The sequence below is a fragment of the Schistocerca americana genome, chromosome 5, assembly GCF_021461395.2.
Source record: "Schistocerca americana isolate TAMUIC-IGC-003095 chromosome 5, iqSchAmer2.1, whole genome shotgun sequence".
Lineage (NCBI taxonomy): Eukaryota > Metazoa > Arthropoda > Insecta > Orthoptera > Acrididae > Schistocerca > Schistocerca americana.
In genome coordinates this window covers 601,918,786-601,936,553 of record NC_060123.1, presented here as the reverse complement: position 1 = coordinate 601,936,553, position 17,768 = coordinate 601,918,786, and positions in this window count along the sequence as shown.

Genomic DNA, 17,768 nt, shown 5'->3' with positions numbered 1-17,768 from the left:
CGTCTCAGTACAAGAGCTCAGTGAACAGATGACTGGAAGATGCAATACATGTAGTGGCAATAAAACAGTGTTCTCAGATATTACTTGTTCCTATGGAAATCTAGCGTAGCCAACTTCAGCAATTTAATGATGACATGGTAGTCTGAATTAGCAACTTCAATACTTATTTTACAGTAATGTTGTTTCTCACAGTTCCCATTATTTCTACAAACTGATTCTTTTTGTGTGACAGACTGGAATATTTATAATAATATTGTAAATTTTTCAAAGGTATCTATGAGGGGGCGATACCTTAAAAAATTATACTGTCCATGCATGGATCCTGATTAAAATAAATTATTTACAATTTTTTCTAAATGTAGATGATGGATATTCACTACAAGAGGAATTACTATAAAAATATAAACCTTCCTCTTTAGTTAAAAAAATTCAAATTTCCACTGCAAAAACTGTAGGAACTATTGCATTTTTAAATTATAAAGGAGCTCATCTATGATAGCCAGAATTCCTGAATCTATACAACTTCTTTTTATAATAAGTGAAAAAGTAATTGACTTGCAACATTTACATTTTGGAAATGTGAATATATCTAGGTAAACTTACACTACCCAGAATTTCAATAATTTGAATGAAAATGGATGTCATTTCCTAAAATTTATGGATGATTTGATGTGGAATGACCCCAGAGTCATTCTATCTGGAAGATAAATGGAACTGTTCTCACCAGAGTGCCATCAAAAAAGACACTATAACTGTAACAGTTGAAGGTCAAAAAGTTGTGAAAGTGAAGATGTACATGACTTGCAGTATTAAAGAAACTTTTGCAATTTGTAATAGCAACTATACAACTTCACATATTGGAAGATCAAAATTTTATGTGCTATGACCTAAGTGAGTAGTTCCACACCCACTTAGATATGTGTGTTTATGTGTCTACTGAGCAGATTTTGAACTTTGTGTGGTAACTGTGAAGAACTTACTGGAGCATGTGACATATTACACCTTGGTTTGGCGTGTGAAGTCATCAGTAGTCTGTGACATAAAGTGAGAGACTTTTTTGTTTCTGGAAGACGTAGCAGATAACTCTGCAGAAATTACATATGTGACATAAGAGGAACATAAACTAAGTAAGAAAACTGTTGTCTTTGACAGTTTCATTGATGAACTTGGTAAATGGTCAGTGAAAGCAGTAACGCTCCAGCATCTGAAGAAATTGCAACAATGACACATTGCTGAAGTGAAAGGGTGTGTACAAGATGAAGAACTATGTTTAGTGCTTCACTATGATTTTTCTGAGAACTGGTCTGTAATTCTCTTACAAGACGTACAAGGGTATCATTGAAGTAATGACCAGGTTTCAATTTTTACAAGAGTGACATATTTTCAAAACAAGATCACAAGTATTGCAGTTATAAGTAATGACACAGGCCATGACTCAGCACTTGATTTGCTAGCAATGCACAAAATTCTTCAGCTGCAAACAGGAGCACAGAAGATCATCATTATTTCTAAGGGTGCAGCTAGTCGTATTAAAAACTGTTACCAGCTGTTTGAATTGACTAAGCCACCTGTGCCAACTGACTGGTTATACGATGCTGCTGGTCATGGAAAGGGGCCTTGTGATGGTGTAGAAGGCCTGCTGAAGCACCGTGCTACAAAACATTATCTTTCCAGACCAAATACAGCTGCAGTTCAGAATGCTCAGGATTTTATGAGAGTTGTGAAATCTTACACATCCACAGCTCTCATTCTTTTGTCCAAAGAGGAAATCAAAGAATTCCATGATCAGAAAAAATGAAGAATGGTCCAAACAGACAATTCCTGTGAAAGGAATTCAGAAGACACATTTTTGGACTCAAAATGTTAGATGAACTCATACTGCACGCACTTTAATGAGCAAGAAAGAAGAAATTTCATTTATTTGGCCAACACCTCAGAAAAAGCAGGATAATATTCAGATTCACAACCTGAGAAGGGGTATGTTTGTGGTGTGTGTGCATGACTATAACTAGTGGACTGCAGCGATTATAAGTTAAATGAAATAGTAATGAATTTTATGTTACCACATGGACCAGCTGCTGGATATAGGTTTCCAGCTGGACAGCAGCAACACAATCAGTGCATACTTCCTGTTCACAATGTTTTGAAGACTGTAAGTGCTCCAGTTCATTTTGGTTCAATGGAAGGCATTACTGTATATCAAACAAAGATACTGAAGCAGTGGAACACATTCTTAGTTCATTGACTGCCTAATTTCAGTACAAAACAGAGTGCACAGAAGTTGTATAAATTGAAACCTTTAAGCCTTTGGACCTTTCACAGACATTTTGGACCCATTTAAAATACTTGGAAAATGAGTTCCTTACTCATCTTTCAAAACTAAAATTATGTTAAATAAGGCTAGGTCTTGATTTTTATGAGCCTGTTATGTGATAATGTGGTAATAAAACAGGTTGTATTTATGGCAAAAATTTCAATTGTTTATAAAACCTGTTCAACCTAAAAGTGGGAGCTCTCCTTTTCAGGGACTGTAGAAATATGTGGTACTAATCAACAGAAAAAAATAAAAATTTTATGGATTGGCATTTTTGAAAAAAAAAATATATATATATAAAGTTCAGAATGCTATAGTAAAAGAACTGACAGATAAGCCCAAATGGAGGATTTCTTTGTAATCATAAAGCAATTATCTCTCAAATAAAAGAAAACCAACAAAATATCTAGAACTGTTCCAGAGATACAACATTTTAAATATTTTTCCAAAAATCGCATCTTCAAAATGGTATATGCAGTGATATCTTTGGAGGGCTGTATCTCGGAGCAGAAATTTTTTTTGGAGGAAACAAAAAAGTACATGTTCCTTACTTTGTCCTTCTTTTAACATATGCTAAATTCAATAACATCTGAGACTATGAAGGTAAGATTTTTTTCCTAGCCTGCCTGAATTGACATGGACTATGCCAGCAATAGATGGTGCTGTAAGCCTCATAATTTAATTGTGGTCTACTACAAATGCCTAAGGTGTACATTTAACATTAAACAAACTGTACTACTCAGTGTACATTGGTGCACAGGTGTGACAATGTTAGTTATGGAAGCCCATTCACCACGGCAAAGTCATGTCACTTTGGATGGGAAAAATCGGTTTTTAATAGACCTGAGGCCAAAGACTGCATAAGAAGGATCAATCACATCAGTTTGTAATTGTCCTGAGGCCAAAAACCACATAAAAAGCATCAGTCAAGATCAAACCAGATTATTAATTTCTGTGTGACTGGTGCAAAACATGTTCGATATGCCTCAACCATTTTCTGCAACAGGTTGAAATCAGGAAACAGCATGTTCCACAACTGATCGAAGTGTTTCCAGGGTCACATTGAGAATGTATTGCGCAATGCATGCCTTCAATACAGCTAAGTTTGCAATTGGAACACTGAACACAACATCTTTCAGGTAGCCCCACAGCCAGAAGTCACACAGATTAAGATCAGGTGATCGGGATGGCCAGGCTGTAGGGAAATGGCGGCTAATAATTTTAGCATTTTCAACATGGCACTTCAGTAGCTGCTTAACTGGATTTGCAATGTGTGGAGGTGCACCATCTTGCATAAAAATGATCCCAGCCACACATCCATGCTGCTGGAGAGTTGGAATGATGTTGTTGTGCAAAAGACACTCATAGCACTTACCAGTGACGGTACAGGTAACAGGACCGGAAGCACCTGTCTCTTTGAAAAAATATGGCCCTATGATAAATGATGCCATAAATACACAGCACACAGTGACCTTTTCAGTATGAAGTGGTACTGGTTGATTTGTGTAGGGATTTTCCATTGCTCATATTCGACAATTCAGTGTATTGACATATTCTGTCAAAAGGAAGTGGGTTTGTCTGTCCACAAAATCTTCCGCGGCCAATTATTGTCCACTTCCATGCAAGCAAGAAATTCTAAAACAAAGGTCTCTCTTACTGGCAGGTCAACAGGAAGCAACTTGTGCACTTGGGTAATTTTGAGTGGATAGCAAAGAAGGTTGTTTTGTAGGATTTTACACACTGTGCTGATGGTTATGTCCAATGTTCGGGCTATTCTCCATGCACTACACATTTGCACACCACCACTTGTCTCCTCCTGCATTGCTGTGGCCACTGCTTCTACTGATGTCAAATCAATACATTTCCTCCCTCTACCAGGTTGCAAACCATAAGAACCTGTTTTTTTTTTTTTCAAATTTCTGAATCATTTTCTCCAGATCCACGGCAGTCATTGGACTAACACCTTGTTTCAAACCCTTCAGTGTGCGGAACTTCCGCAGTGCGATGTGTGCACAGTCATCACTCTTGTAATACAGCTTTACAGGCAGAGTGTGATCCTGCATTGGGACAATCATGTCAAATGTTGCAGATGCGAAAGGAGGAAAAGCCATGTAACTGGCATGCTTGTACCAACTTCAATGGGTCGTGCACATGACACGTGTTTTCATTTACGTATTCTGACACAAACAGCACCATCTATTGATCAATTTTCACACTATTTTTTTTCTTCTGCCATATATTTTCCCCCATCTCTGATAATATTCCTTTGCAATTTGACATCATTCTGACCAGTGGTGTTTGAAAGTTTAATTATAATCACTGTGTACAGTTACCAATAATCTTTACAGTGAAGTTTTTACAATTTAACTCCATATCTTTCAGAAATATCCTTGAATACTAATGACAATTGTGTTTATTTCAAACAGTTCTGCCATCTTGTAAGATGGTGTTTGAGTAAACAACTATCTATCTAAAGTTTGAAAATATTATAGGGAACTGTCTGAGCACAAATTGGAAATTTATTAAATAGTTTTAAGCATGTTATTTTATGTATGTCTGCAGTCTTTGTGAGCTGGTCTCTCAGTATATCAAGGTCCAATTTGCCTCTAGTATTGTGAACTCATTCAAGTTGGTTTGACATAAAGCAATGCTGTGTTAAAGTCCGCGTCATTTTGGAAGGCGGCCATTCTGCACATCCCCCTCCACTAGCCACTGGCAGCCAATAATATTCATTCTCTCTCCAAGTGGCTAGCAGTAACTTACAGCTAGACAGTGAGAATCTCACTCCTACATGCTGCACTGTTGCTGCAGTTCACGACAACCAAATTATTCATTCAACTGTCAGGTTTTTTTGTTTCCTTTTTTTCTTGTAGCAGTGTAGGTGTGAATGTGTATCTGTAAATGTTTAAGTGCATCTTAAAAAAAAAGCCAAGTGACGGAAATAAATATGATGTGCTTCACAAGCAGTGAAGGGGATTATTTACCACATTTATAACTTATTTGAAAGCAGGTCTCCTACTGTTGACATTTGAAGATACAAGAACGGACTCCAGAATGAAGATGTCAGAGTTGTAGCAACCATAAAAAAGATTGGTTTTGTATTGCCTGGAAAGCATCAAAATCTCTAGGAACCTGTAACACAAATGGATGGTTTTTATAACAATGTTTTAAAGTGCTCCATGTGAATGATGACTGCCTGACATCACAAAAATGTGTTACAGTTATGCAGGAGAAAATTAGCTTCAGTGGTAAGGGACAATGTAAAGAATTTTAAAAGACACTGGTTCCTGACATGTTAAGAAGAGAGATTTAGTTCAAAGAAGTGATATATGTGCAGCATGAACTACATCCCATATAAAGATTCATGATACAAGAGAAAGAAGTAGTTCAACATTGTATTACCTTGATGAAAAGTGGACCAATTACAATCATTCCAGGAAGATCCACTGGAAAATGAGTGATGGTACTGGAGGTTTTAAAATTTTCATAGGAATTGGTTCTTGTATAGTTATTCTGCAAGCTGAGTCTTCTTCTGGTTTTATTTCGGAGAGTAAACTTGTACTTAACGTGTAAGAAAAACAGCACTGGCTACTATTCGGAAATGAATGCTGTCAGATTTGTGATGTGATTCACAATTCTTGTCATGCCTGGCTTTGAAGTCAGTCATTTCCAGTTATAATTCATTTGTTATAGAGAAAACACCAAGTAAACACCCTGGCTACAAAATAAAAATATTAAGCACAGTATAAACCAGACTCGTGCTGATCTCCTGAGGTTGTTAATTTATACAAGTCATGTGACAGAATGTACAGACTTGACTTCGTTGCACGTGATTGGGGTCAGTACCACAACAAAGAGGCAAGGGTATGTAGGGTGTGGGACACTGAACTGACTGAGGATCACAAAATGACTCCTTGGCTGCTGTACCTGCCAGTTCATTCCCTGCAATATCCTCATGCCCTGGCACCAAGCAGAAAGACACCTCCCTCGCCAACCTTTGTAGTCAGAGAAGGCATCCTGTTTATCCTGGACTACTTTATCTGCTGGATACTAGTATTGTAGAGAGTAAATGACACTGAGTAAATCAGAAGACACAAGAAATTTAACATCTGCTCCAGTGCCTGCAAGATTGCATATAGTTCCACGTCTAAGACAGTAAATTCTTGAGGCAGTCTGCTTGAGGGTGTGATCAGGGAAAACAGCAGAGCAACTGAGTCCCCCTGTTTATACCTACCTGTCAATATTGCTAAAGAGTTGTTGTGCTGAGTTAAAATGTCATAAAACATTGTATTAAAACAATGAAGGAATGCAGTCTCTCCTGCAGTGCAATAAATCTAAAATCACTTTGGACCTCTGGAATAACCAGGGTAGCAGGTGGTCAAGACTCTGGAGTTGGGGTTGTACTTGGTCTGCACCAAGAGACTCCAGCAAACACTGCACGCGTATCACAAATGGCCTTGTTGCTTGTGGACGACTTGAGGAAAGACATCGGAGAGATGGAAAAGCAGCAGTTATGGTGTGCAGGTAAATTCAGAACAGTGAGGAACTTACACACCTGACAAATCATGCGGAGCTGCTGCCAGATGGTGAGTGGCAGTTCTCTAGCCACATCACAGAGATTGGGCATGGTTCTGGTCCTGTAGGCACCTGTGGCCAGCCTCAGGAAGGATAGTTGCAATAATCTTCAGATAACTGAGATAATGTATGCTTAGGTTTTAGTGAACTTGAAAGGGTGACTAGGCATTGAAACAATATGCAAGCAAAAGGTATGATGCAAAAATGAAATCTATTGAAGGTTTGCTTGCTAATTTAACAGCATTAAATGCACCCTGTCAATACATGTACAATACATGGAAGTATTGATACTGGTTGTTGTTAATATAGTGTACCTATTATGCACACACTATATCCTGGCAGTTTTAGGTGGGAAGTGGTTTGAACTACTGTTGCATAAGATACCGGTAGACGTCGGGCATGAACTACTACTGCCAACAGCTGCATAAAATTGCATTCTAGCCACTACCAAATGTTGTGAGTAATCCAATTTGCTTTGTGTTGTGGACTACTTGCTTTCTTTTCTTATTTTGAAATGGGTGAAGAGACTAGTCCTGGTGCACGAAGAGACTTGAATGCACTTCTCACCACAACAAAAAGAATCTGTGATTCCTTTGACCGTTATGTCAGGTGTGCTTTAATACTTCACTCAAGATACTAACTCCATGAGACTTTTTGGTTCTCATGGAATTAATTACAGTCTGAATTTGTTTGGTAGCACATGGAGTAATTGTAATTTGCCTACATGTATGACTCATGTATTATACTGCTTCATCCTCTGAACTTTCCCCTGAGCTACTTCAAGGAAGTGATTATTAAATACATTGTTACCTGGCTACCATTTAGTATTTAGCTGCTTTCCTTAATATCAAAATCCTCACACTGCTCAACTGATTTCCTGGGTTAATTATTGCCCATATAGACTTAATTTTTGATTTGTTAATCACTTTTCTGAATATAGTACAGCATTTTTTGTAATATGAAATCAGTCCTACTTCTCTGATTTTCCTAACATTTCAAACCATTTCCTTTTCCTTGCACACGTTTTGATTCGTTTTGACGTCCATGGCTCTTCTGATGTCTGATGGGAATAATCAGCAACAAAACTCATCTTGTATCGGGTAAATAACATTTCAAAATCATTCGTTTTACCTGAATCTATCAGAAGACTAATATTAGCATGGTATTCAAGGAGAAGGGCTATCATTACACCACTGTATGAGGCTGAGCTGCACTAATTTTGAACCACAGTCATTATATGAGATGTATTCACTCAAAGTGAGTGACCGAGCGAGGTGGCGCAGTGGCTAGCACACTGGACTCGCATTCGGGAGGACGACGGTTCAATCCCGTCTCCGGCCATCCTGATTTAGGTTTTCCGTGATTTCCCTAAATCGCTTCAGGCAAATGCCGGGATGGTTCCTTTGAAAGGGCATGGCTGATTTCCTTCCCCATCCTTCCCTTACCCGGGCTTGCCCTCCGTCTCTAATGACCTCGTTGTCGACGGGACGTTAAACACTGATCTCCCTCCCTCCTCAAAGTGAGTGAAATAGAAATTTTAGTAAATAGTAACAGTGAATTATTAAGTATGCAAATACTAAATATTGCTGAGCACTTTATGAGCCGTTCTGAAATTGAATGTGTTATGATACCACAGTTCAAACTGATAAATCATTTCTCAAGGAAAAAATTCAGGGCTGGAGGGAGCTGCATATTTGTAAAAAATGATACTATTACTCTACCATTGGACATATGCAACTCCCACAGCACTGAAAAAGATACATAATTATTGGGCATAGAATTCACTGAACATTGTATTTACTTAATATAAGTATACAGATCACCCTCAGGCAACCTAAGCTGTTTCTATATATGAACTTGGCCTTAGTATTAGAAAAAGTAACAAAACGGAAATCCTACAGAATTGTGATCTGTGGCGATTTTAACATAGATTTCCTAGTAGAAGATAGTGACCATTTATACTTCCAAAACTTTATGAATCTCTACAATCTGGAACTAAAGGTTAAATCCCCAAGCAGAATAACCAACCACAGTGAATCTTGTTTTGACCAAGCATGCTCTGTAAAACTAGGATTCTCTGACCACATTGCCCTAATTATACAGATTCCAGTAAGTAAGTCCCCTCAAAAAAAGTTTACAACACAAACTAGAAATTTCTGTCAAAGCAATATCCACACCTTTTTGCCCGCATGCAAACAGAAAACTGGCAGGATATATATCACTCTGAAAACGTAATTAACAAATTTGAGGCTTTTCTAAATACTTTTGGTTATTATTTCAACTACCACTTCCCCTTAAAAACAAAAAAATATTCCCAATAACAGTAAATCCCCCAAGTGGATAACCCCAGGTATTATCACCTCAGCAAAAAGAAAAAGAGAACTCTTCAACCTCAGCAAGACTGAATTCGGCAATACCGAAGAATTTAAGAATTACTTTACCAAATATTAAAAATCTTTAGAAATGTAGTTAATGCAGCCAAAAAACTGTAAAATGATAACCTGCTCAAATTATCAGCTAACAAAAGTAAATGCATGTGGAAATTCATTAATACACATAGTGACAGAAATCAACAGCTGACAAGTAATGTGAACCTAACAATAAAAGGGAAATCAATCACAAACAAAAAAGAAATAACAGATGAATTTAACTCATATTTTATTAAAAATGTTCAAAGCCTCACAGCCCACCTCAAAAATAATCATCTCCTAAACTTAGAACAAAACAACTGCACCACCATGCTGTTCTTATTACCAACAACAGAGGCAGAAATAGAAAAAAGTATTCATGCAAAAATTAAGAAAAAATCCTCTGCAGGAAAAGATCAGATCCCCTGCTTTCTTCTCTATAACTGTAGTAACCTCATAAGTAAACCACTGTCCCACATAATAAACTCTTCATTCCTCAATGTCATATTTCCTAATAAACTCAAGACTGCAAAAACATATCCATTCATAAAAAAGGAAGTAAAGATGATACCAGCAATTACAGACCAACAGTAGTACTCTCAGTATTCAGCAAAATATTTGAATACACTATGGCAGACAGACTAAATTCATTTCTGAAAAAAAGAAATGCCGTATCACCTGCTCAGATTGGTTTCCAAGGAGGAAAAGCCACAACTGATGCAATACAGCAACTCCTAGATTACACCTTAACACTAGTAGACAAGAAGCTTCCAGCTATAGGCATTTTTCTTGGCCCAACAAAGGCATTTGATATGGTCAATCACAATATACTGCTCCAAAAAATTTATTCCCATGGAATAAGGGGCACTGGCCATGACTGGTTTAAATAGCTACCTCAAAGACAGAAACCAATATGTCCAAATGAATGTAACCAATTGACCAGAAATTGCTAATACTGTAGAGTCATCTACATGGATTTCTCGAAGGCTCAGTGTTGGGACCCTTATTGTTCTTACTTTATGTAAATGATCTCCCCTTAAATTCACACAGTAACAGAACCTTCCTCTTTGCTGATGATACCACAATTATGAGATCCGACTCAAATGAACATCTTCAAGACGCAATAAACAGGAGCACAGCACAACTAAACTCATGGTTTAATTCAAGCAGACTACTCCTAAATATAAAAAAGACAGCTGGTATTACTTTCGATACAGTCGATACTAAAAACCCACCAGTACCAAATGTATCACTGAGTGATGATAAAATCAACTATGTAAAGGACACCAAATTTTTGGTGGTTACCATTACTGAGACACATGGAAAAGTCATATTGATATAACCTGCACCAAATTGAGTAAAGTATGTTTCATGATTAGACAAATAAAGAATATTGTTAATACCAGCACCCTCACATCAATGTACTGTGCTCTTTTCCACTCTATATTAAGCTATGGAATTATCTTTTTGGGCCACAGTGCAGAAGCAGTGAGGCTGTTTAAACTCTAAGAAAAGTAGTTAGAATAATATTATTCAAAGAGCAGAAAGAATCCTGTAAACCACTGTTCCAGAATCTGAACATATTAGCCCTCCCATGTCAGTACATGTTGGAGCTACTATGTTTCACCAAGAAAAATATTAGCAGCTTAGATATAAACTCAAACTGGCACTAACATGATACAGGGTCAAAGAACACTCTACGAGCAATTCCCCATTCAACAAAATTGTACAGTAAAGGTGTCAGATATATGGGAATAAAACTCTACAATTATCTCCCAGTAGCAGTGAAGGACATTACACAAGTGAAGGATTTTAAAGTAAAACTACAGTCACTCCTAATTAAACACTGCCTCTAAAGCCTACAGGAATTCCTCGAAAACAACCTGCTATAGGGGACTGCTGGAAGGAAGTGCTCAACAAAAACACCAGATAATGGATCCCAAACTACTGACCTTATGTAACATAAATGAATGTAAATTACCAAATGAAAGTGCTGGCAGGTCGACAGACACACAAACATACACACAAAATTCTCAAGCTTTCGCAACAAACTGTTGCCTCATCAGGAAAGAGGGAAGGAGAGGGAAAGACGAAAGGAAGTGGGTTTTAAGGGAGAGGGTAAGGAGTCATTCCGATCCCGGGAGCGGAAAGACTTACCTTAGGGGGAAAAAAGGACGGGTATACACTCGCACACACACACATATCCATCCACACATATACAGACACAAGCAGACATATTTAAAGACCAGTGTTTGTGTTTGTTTGTGTGTCTGTCGACCTGCCAGCACTTTCATTTGGTAAGTCACATCATCTTTGTTTCAGATATATATTTCCTACGTGGAATGTTTCCCTCTGTTATAACCATAAATGAATGTAAGTTTTATTGGTATATCAGTATATGCTAAATTCTGGTACAGAATAAATATAAGACCTAAATGCATTACACATGTGATATAAATATGTAATCATTTTATAGATTCATAGACATGTATCTCTTCTTATAAATGCCTAATATGTATCAAATTACCTGTCCTATATCATGATGTTTATTTCTGTACAATGTGTGATTCAGAGGATCAAAATAAATAAATAAATAAGTAAATAAATAAATGGTTGAATGAGTGGATTATATTTTATGTGTTCTCACTCCCCTTGGCACTTTCACATACATTATCGCTCAAATGATAATACCCATGACATGGTCTCTATTTTAAAACCTGGAAAGCATAGTATCACTTCATAATGTGTAATGCAAACTGTGACATAAGTCTAAGTATTCAGTGCTGCAAGGGCTCGAAAGACATTTAAATCTAAATACTCAGTGCTGCGATGGCTCGAAAGGCATTTTTCAATTATAATATTCTGTTTATTTAACAGTAAAATACTGTAAAAGGGTCAATTTGATAGAGCAAGACTATATTTTAATTGTTTTGAGGAACATTATCAAAGAGAAATAATGGAAAACTCTCAATTATAAACAGCCTGAATTATCGCTTTTGCCTGTGAGAGTGCAGCATTGTAAATAACGTTAACTTGTTAGCATTCTGTGACTTTACTAACGATTTTTTTCCCTGATAGTAGACTTGACTACAGAAGGAGGTGTACTTCTATTGTTAAAAAAAGAAACGACACCTGCTATTGCTGCGAGATATCAGAAAATATTAATTTTGGTCAATATACATTCTTGTAAGAAGCTGAATGTATACTGTAATAGTTGAGCACCGAGAAGGATGTTCTTACGAAATAACAATTGTTTTCTTAAAAGGTAAAATTTTTCTCATTTCTTAAGTGATATTATGCTTATCTTTCCTCTCCTAGTAATTACCATACAAAGTGCAAGCGAGCAGAAGACTTGGTTAGGATTTTGACTGCTAGGTGTGCGACCTTGTTTAATTTTGGAATGAATGGGTTCTTTTTTGTGAAAAGCAAAAATTTGTGGAACTTGTCCTACTGACACAGACTATCACAGTTATTCAGAATCGTATCTGTCTGACTTGTCCTTCAATAAAAGAGTCAAGAATTTTCTAGAGCTACATTACAATGCAGATCTTGAGAAGCTGTATCTTACGCTGGGTACTAAGAAGAACTTTAACCTTGGGAGCGCTCGACTGCACTCCGGAGACACCACGCATTACTGCAAAATTAATAATTTACTCTTTTTCAGCAAGAAGACAGTAATTAAGATCCACAGCACTAAATATTTTATTTTTGATCAAAAAGTCACTTCCAATTTTCAAATTCAAAAGTAACACCAAAGGACATATTTAAATAAATCATTTAATACTAGGAAGGAAAGAGGACCTGGTAAGAGCAGGGAACAGTAGTTACAATCAATTTTGCGGTGGAAAGTTTTGAGGCTGCCTGTCTGTTTGTTCCTTTGTTCTTATCAGGAATACTTAATCATTTTTCTAGTGGCCAAGGGAGGGTCATTAGAAAAGAATAATCAGAACAGGGCTACAAGTAAACAGAATAATAATAATAAAAAAAAATTCACATCATGAATATCTCTCATCTGCTCCAGTCATCCATTTAACTCTATACTGAATCCATTAACATTAGTTTCTGTTACTTTTATTCAAGACTACACAAATTTGTTCAGGTGGGGGCAACATAGCTGCACGTTCCAATGTTGACTATCCTGGGTGAAAAACATGTAAAACTTCCCGAATTCATGGCATTCAGGATGTCACCTGACTAAAGCATGAGTCAGGTCTCATACAATAGGTGTTTTTGAAAACTGTACTGGTCAGCATGGAGGAGACTGTTGTACTTCATTAAATTTGGACTTGCAATATCTCAAAGATTGTACAACTTAACTACAAAGATTTTTTGCAGTAATTTTGAGGAAGTCTTGTGTTATTCCCCTTGTAGACAATTTATTGTGATTGTGCTTGCTTTCAACTACTCAGCACAGATTTTTGTTTGATGGCTCTATAGAATATTTCATTTTAATTAGGGGATGCCTCAGTCAAAATTTCTGTATAGGGTTCTGTGTAGGGTTCCCAGATTCCATCAGACCTTGGAGGTTTCTCAGTTTCAGTGAATCCATAATTGAGGAAGGAACTAATAGTTCCAAAAGTTATGATAGTTTTGTGTTGGTTGGTTGGTTTAAAAGAGGGAGGTGCTAGGTCATCGGTCCCTCGTTCTGATTAAAATAATTCCACAAGGGTGGGAGTAAAATAATTGAGACATACAAAACACAGCTGGAAGAAAGGAGAAAACCACAAAAATGACAGAAGGGCAACAAACAGTAAAATGGACAACATCGGACAAGAAAACCACAGAGTTGCAAGAAACATGTAGAAGAGATCAAAACAAGAGAGCAGATTACCATAGCTGGCTGACCATGAGAATAAAAAGGAGAAGCCAGTCCCTCTGCAACACATTAAAACCTCCCCCCTTAAAGCACTAGGGTGGAGGACACAGAGGGACAAAGGACATGTGCTAAAACTTAGATCAAATGATAAAACCCACCCTCACAAATAAAACATAAAACTAAAGCTGCTGTTGAGGAACTGTCACTCAGAGCGGCTAAAAGTGGGCAGTCCAGCACAAGGTGGACGACCGTCATTTGTGAGCCACAGCGACATGGAGATGGGTCCTCACGATGGAGGAGGTAACCATGTATGGCCAATGCGGAGCCGGCAGAGGACAACTGATTCCCCGCGAGAGGACCACATGGAAGACTTCCGCACATTTGTAGCATCCTTAATGATGTGCTCTTTGTTGTGCTTGCTGTTTTGCCATTCCATCTCCCAAAGCCAAAAAACCTTGTGGCATAAGAAAGAACACAGGTCAGTTTCGGAGATGCCCATCTCCAGAAGTGGTTTCCGCGTAGCCTGTTTGGCCAGCCTGTCGGCAAGTATGTTGCCTGGGATTCCGATGTGTCCTGGGGTCCACGGGACCATTCTGGGGCATAGATGGACTCCTAAATGGATGCTACCAAAGGATGGCGAGGGTATCACTGGTTGATAGCTTGTAGGCTGCTCAAGGAGTCAGTACACAGTAGAAATGACTCATCAGGGCATGAGCAGATGTGCTCAAGAGCACAAGATATGGCCACCAGCTCTGCAGTGAAAACACTGCACCCATCTGAGCAAGGAGTGCTGTTCAATATGTCCTCCATGAACATATGCAAAGCCTACGTGACCATCAGCCATCGAGCCATCAGTGTGAACCACTTCATGGCCCCAGTACACATCGAGAATTGAGAGGAATTGATAGCGGAGAGCCACAGGGTTAACCGAGTCATTAGGGCAATGCAAAAGGTCTAGAAGAATCTACAGCCTAGGTGTACGTGAATGGACCTCGACGAGAGGTCATAACGGGAAGGACTCTGGTTCAGACAGAATAGGTTTGTGTACTTTTATATGTGTGTACTGGCAGTACTACGCATTTCGCCTCCTGAAGGTAAGTTCTGGCTGGCAATTCCGCCTCTTACTTATTAACTGACTGGATTGAATTTTACTTTTGATAGACTATACCACTCAGCACTACACTGGTGGGGACATTAAAACTGGGCCAGTACTCTTGGAGTTTTCTTTGTAAAGGAACATTTCAAAACAGAGTTCAGCATTGTTGTTTTTGGATTGTACCCTACATTTCACTACATGTCTTCCATGAGTGCATACAGACTAACTTAGGAACTATTGGCAACCTTTACATTTGACAAATATTTCTTTGATTTCTGTGCAAGGCCTTCTGATAACCTTTACTGTGGTGGTTGAAAACTTCTTGTTTTGCCCTTTTGCCAGGCAGATGTTTCATTTAGTGTTCATTGGTCTGCAGCCCTATGCTTTGTTTCACATCTGTTGTGTAATGGTGTGTCTTGTAAAGTGACAGAGCTTATGTCATAATAATCTTGTGACTGTGTAGTGCATTGATTTATGGATTGTGCTATAAAATTGATTAATAAAACTTACCCTTAAATAACATCAGTTATTACACATAATTTTCTTTGTAACAGTTATGTGTATTAAATGTGTTATTATGTTCTAGAAATGCTTCTTGAAAATAACCACAGGAATGAAAGCAACAGCAGCTGAATATGAGTGTTTAGCCATCTAATTGCTTTTGCAACTTTGGAAATAAGGACGGCACTAATAAACTTTGCCTTGGTCATGATACAGTTTACACTTTGTTCATATGGGTTCGGTTATAGATGCACCAAAGAAACTGGTATAGTCATGCACATTCAAATACAGAGATATGTAAACAGGTAGAATATGGCGCTGCAGTCCGCAGCACCTATAGAAGACAACAAGTGTCTGGCGCAGTTTTTAGATTGGTTACTGCTGCTACAATAGCAGGTTATCAAGATTTAAGTGAGTTTGAACGTGGTGTTATTGTCGGTGCATGAGCAATGGGACGCAGCATCTCCAAGGCAGCAATGAAGTGAGGATTTTCCCATATGACCACTTCACGAGTGTACTGTGAATGTCAGGAATCTGGTAAAACATGAAACCTCCAACTTCTCTTCGGCCGGAAAAAGATCTGCAAGAACAGGACCAATGTCAACTGAAGAGAATCGTTCAACATGACAGAAGTGCAATCCCGTCCACAAATTGCTACAGATTTCAATGCTGGACCGTTAACAAGCGTCAGAGTGCAAACCATTCAACAAAACATCATGGATATGGGCTTCCGGAGCTGAAGGCCCACTCGTGTACCCTTGATGGCTGCACGACACAAAGCCTTACGACTCACCTGGTCCCGTCAACATCGACACTTGACTGTTGATGACTGGAAACGTGTTGCCTCATTGGACGAGTCTCATTTCAAATTGTATTATGTGGATGGACGTGTACAGGTATGGAGACACATCATGAATTCATGGACCCTGCATGCCAGCAGGGGACTATTGAAGTTGCTGGACGCTCTGTAATGGTGTGGGCTATGTGTAGTTGGAGTGATATGGACCCCTGATACGTCTAGATACGACTGACAGATGACACGCATGTAAGCGTCCTGTCTGATCACCTTCATCCATTCATGTCCATTGTGCATTCCAATGGATTGGGCAATCCGACAGAACCATGCGACACCCCACACATCCAGAATTGCTATAGACTGGCTCCAGGAAACTCTTCTGAGTTTAACCTGATCACCAAACTCGCCAGTCATGAACAGTATTGAACATACGTGGGATGCCTTGCAATGTGCTGTTCAGAAGAAATCTCCACGCCCTCGTACTCTGCAGCCCTGCACAATTCATGCTGTCAATTCCCTCCTGCACTACTTCAGACACTAGTCGAGTCTACACCATGTCGTGTTGCAGCACTTTTGCGTGCTCATGGAGGACCTACACAATATTAGGCAGGTACACCAGTTTCTTTGGCTCTACAGTGTGTTATGATATTTTCTGCTGTACTAATGCAATCAGTAAACAGCATGGTCACAGTCGAATTTCTTGCCTGTTTTCTTTCTTTTTTTTTTTTTTTAAATGAGCCCAATATGTACTGTGTCCCATACAGAACAGTGCCTTGCTGATTTCCCAAGTAGATGATGGTAATGAATGAAAGTTGGTGTGTGATTTTAACAAAGGCAGTATTGTATGCTATTTTAAATTTTACATATCTCAAGTAGTTTGCCTCAAACTGTTTTAGCAGGTATGTTACTACACTCTGTGTGTAGTGCCATGTTCAGTTTGTCTTGTTCAGCACTACCACAGAAGTGAAACTATGAAATTCCTTACATTTTATATTTAGCAAGAAATGCTTTAGTGTCCTACTGTAGACAACTTCCTCAAAAAGATAACTTTCTTATTTTCATTTATATTGCTAGGTGTAACTACTGTACATTTATGCCTTTCAGGAGACATCTACATAGATTACCTCCTATGATGTCTGCACAGGGTTTAATACTGAATCAATATCGCCATCTTGGGCAGAAGATCTGATTTATAAGTAAAGTAATGGAATTTTCATGTATGTGTAAGTTATTTATTGTTGGAAAAGCTACCTGTTAAAAGA